Genomic DNA, 4,507 nt, shown 5'->3' with positions numbered 1-4,507 from the left:
ACTCCTCACCTAAGACGGATTATAGACGATTTTGTGTTTTTTTCTGAAAAACCCTATGGCCTCTTTTATTTTACCATATACATATAAACTATTCATCCGTCATCCGTGTTTACATACACACCACCACCACCACATACTGTATAATATTAACAAAACAAATTTTAAACATACCTAACAAGAATATTTTATCTTATAATTAGGTAATAAACACCAAAACACCCATAATAATGTATTCTTATATATTATATATGCATATACTTCGAAATTATTCAATTAAAAATAAAATTACAAAATTTCATGATAAAAAATGTTTATGCCAAGAATCATTGTGATACACAATCACAGATATTAATATTAAAATGTTAATAACTTAGTTAATACTGGTGTCTTTCTCGCAAATATATCTGTTACCTAAAATAAACAAAATAATATAGATATTAGATCATAGCAGTGGCGGGTTGTCAGGTGAGGCAAGTGAGGCTCAGCCTCACCTAACTCTTGTAAAGAAAAAGGAAATACATACTATAATTATAGTTATTTCCAATCGACTTTAAGAATATTATATTCAATAATATATTACACATTTTATAATAGAAAAACTTTTTGTTATTATATAATATTATTATTATCATGACAAAATGAATTTGTTTTGTCATGTATTTATGATAACTGTCATAGTAGGTACATAATAATATTTATCCATACTTCGACACTGTTATCAAAAATTACGACAATGTTCGTGGAACGATAGACCGATCTCGACGAAAGTCGAAGAGTGCCGAGAGGCTAGCAATATTTAGCCTCAGACGAGTCGGACGGTCGTACGATTATAAAAATATATATCTATTTATTTTAGATTACAAATTTAATCAATACATTTAAATAAATTTGTGTTTTTATTATATAGGCAAAGGAACAACTAATGACGGTAATACCGCACGTAGATTTTTCAAAAATGCGGAACTAACATCCGCTATAACAAATGTAGATTTACAACTCATAAAACGATTTGGAGTGATTTTAAAGACAATGTCCAGTGGTTATAACATAAATTTAGAAAAGTTTGAGGCCTATACTTTAGAGACTGCGGAACTTTATGTTTCGTTGTACCCGTGGTATTACATGCCTGCTTCGGTTCACAAAATTTTAATACATGGTACAGATGTAATACGTTCTGCCTTATTACCCATAGGTTAGTTTTCATAATATTTAAAAATTTAATATAGTTATATAATATAGTTAAATAACAATGAATATGTTTATTTTACAGGCCAGTTGTCGGAAGAGGCTCAAGAGGCCCGAAATAAAGATTTCAGGAACATAAGACAAAATAGTACAAGAAAAATAAATAGAATCTTACAAAATGAGGATTTAGGTCATATGCTACTTGTATCATCAGATCCCTACATTTCAAGTTTAAAAAAAACATTAAAAATTAACTTAAAATCACTAGATGAAGATATAAGGGCACTACTAATTGTTGAGGTAGACAAAAATAGTGACTCTGACAGTGACAGTGACAAAGACGATGATTCCGAATGAAATATTGTAGAATATTCAGAAAACCAAAATTATAAAACTATATGGTCTGTTAACTGTAAAAATAAAAATACATTTTCTTTCATTTTAGTACGTTTTCATCATATTTGAAATTTTACAATAATTAAAATTAAAAAAGAATAACATTAAGAACACATATTGTAAATAAAATAATTTTGTCCGCCTAAATTTGTATTTCCGACCACTGTGCGCCATACTGAAAATATGCCAAGAACTGAAAACGACAGTCGAAAAGCAACAAGCGGATATCGACATACTAAAAAGCAGCCGACCAAATCCGACGCCCACGTACGCACAACAAACAAAGCGTAACCCACAGGAAAAACCAAACGCCTTAAACCTCAGCCCGGTCAACGAAACCTCCTCAGGCAACGACTGGAAAATAGTAGAAGACATAAGGCTAACCCTGACAACCCTGAACGGGCCTGCGGTACTCGGGACAAGGAAAAAGGCACTGACGAACAATCAACACTGATAAACAGAAGACGATTGAACCCGACACTCGCTGACGCGATTGCAGTGAAACCGGCAAAGGGTGAATCCCCAACAGAAGTTCTAAAAAGGATCAAACAAGGCGTAGATATCGAAGCAATCGGAGCCCAAGTATCCTCTATCATAGAGAGCAAAAACGGGGAGCTAATCATCCGGCTACATCCCAAGGACTCGAAAAGACTAGAACTGGAAGACGCACTAAAAAAGCAGCTCGGCGAAAATGCAACAGTAAGGGGGCTGATCAAATACGAAGAAGTGGAAGTTCTAGACTTGGACTGTGCAACAACAGAAGCAGAACTAGAGACCTGCACCCGAAAGGCCCTAGGCCCAGCTGAGAAGGACCAATCCATCCAAGTTAAGAGTATCCGGCAGTCTTTCAGGGGAGTACACAGAGCTACGGTAAAATTAAAGAGCGCGGATGCCACCGCTCTGATAACTCAAGGCCGCATCAAAGTGGGGTGGATGAGTGCCAGAGTTAGACTTAAATCAAGAACCACAAAGTGCTACAGATGCCTCGGTTACGGACACACCAGACATGAGTGCCAAGGACCTGATCGCTCTGAAAATTGCGTGCTATGTACAGGGACGGGGCACAAGGCGCTGGACAGCAACCGCCTCCCCAATCTGCGCAGCGTGCTCGGACCTAGGAGAGACAACCGACCACTACCCGGGCAGCGCTAAGTGCGCAGCCTACAGAAAAGCCTCGATGCGCAATAAGACAATAAAACAATCGGAGCGTAAGGTGCCAGCCAAGAGTAGCGGCACCTCAAACAACAAACAAGATGCCTAAATACATTCAGATTAACCTGAACCGCTGCAAAGCGGCTCAGGCTCTGCTGAGCCAAGTGGCAGCAGAGAAATCGGCAGACTTTGCATTTGTCTGTGAACCAAACAGAAGTGAAGGGCCAAGTTGGTACATGGACAATTCCGGCGACGCAGCAATCATCAACACCAAAAAGACCAGACTAGAAAATGAAGGACTCGCTGAAGCTGGCTTCAGATGGATCACCTCACAAAGCATCAGGCTATACTCATGCAACTGGTCCCCCAACTCCACCTTCAAAGAATACCTGGACTTCCTAACAAATCTCGAATCAAGCATAAGAAGCGAAACCACGGAGGTACTAATTGCAGGGGATTTTAATGCCAAGCACTCGGACTGGGGGTCACCCACAAATGACAGAAGAGGGGAAGCTCTAGTAGACCTTATCAACTCCATCGGCCTCGTTACATGCAACAAAGGGAAGAAAAGCACGTTTCACAAAGGCTCCATAATCGACCTCACCATAGCATCGCCCGCACTGGCACAGAGAATACGGAACTGGAAAGTGCTAGACGACGTATCACTAAGTGACCATTTCTACATTGAATTCGAGCTAAGCCTCGAAAACAACAAAAATGGTGGAATCACCCAAAAACATCCAAGAATAGACCTAAACAAACTAAAGGCAGTCCTACTATCGGACAAGCTGACCCAGGCTTCAGAGCACACCGACGCCGAACAAAGCGCTAACACTCTAGTAGATAACATACACGAGTGCCAAAACGCCAAAACCCCAAACAGCAGAAAACAAAGGAAATCCGTACACTGGTGGACACCAAAAATATCGAGTCTGAGAAGAGAAGCTAATCACCTCCGTAGGATTCATCAAAGGAAAAGAAAAAGATTGGGTGCAGAAGCGAGCACTGCCGAAGCAAACGACGCAAAATCAGCAAAAACGAAACTAGTGTACGCCATAAGGAAAGCGAAGGACGAAGCCTGGAAAAAACTGTGCGACGATGTCGAGCACAACCCATGGGGTCTGCCGTACAAAATAATTATGGGAAAGCTGCCAAGGCCTCCGCCCATTCCAGAGCTGGACACTCCTGGTCGCATACAAAACATTGTTAATGGTCTGTTCCCGCAACACCCCATTAGAGACAGGTACGCATGGCCACTCACTCCCTCCGACGAAAACATGCAGAACATCGACACCAAAGAACTGAAAATCGCAGCTAGCAGCTTAAAAAACAACATAGCACCGGGTCCCGATGCCATCCCAAATGAAGCGGTGAAAATCATCGTAGTCCTCAAACCCAAGGTTCTAGAAACAGTATACAACAAATACCTCACCGAAGGAGTCTTCCCAAGACGATGGAAACGGGCAAGACTCGTACTACTGAGGAAAGGAGACAAGCCACTCGACGAGCCATCCTCTTACAGACCGCTGTGCCTACTAGACTGCCTAGGCAAGTTATTTGAGAAGGTCATCGACAACCGCCTAAGGTGCTACCTCGACGAAGCAGGTGGCCTCGATGACAGGCAATTCGGCTTTAGAAAAGGCAAATCTACTATTGACGCATTAAACTCGCTGAAATCCATCGTGATGTCAAGCAACAAGAAAGTCGGCATCCTAGCAATGGACATCAAGAATGCTTTTAATTCAGCTTCGTGGTCAGCAATACTGAACGCAAT

Source organism: Acyrthosiphon pisum, chromosome X, assembly GCF_005508785.2.
Source record: "Acyrthosiphon pisum isolate AL4f chromosome X, pea_aphid_22Mar2018_4r6ur, whole genome shotgun sequence".
NCBI classification, from domain to species: Eukaryota; Metazoa; Arthropoda; class Insecta; order Hemiptera; family Aphididae; genus Acyrthosiphon; species Acyrthosiphon pisum.
The sequence above is the reverse complement of the archived record's forward strand: the minus strand, read 5'-3'. Positions refer to the sequence as shown.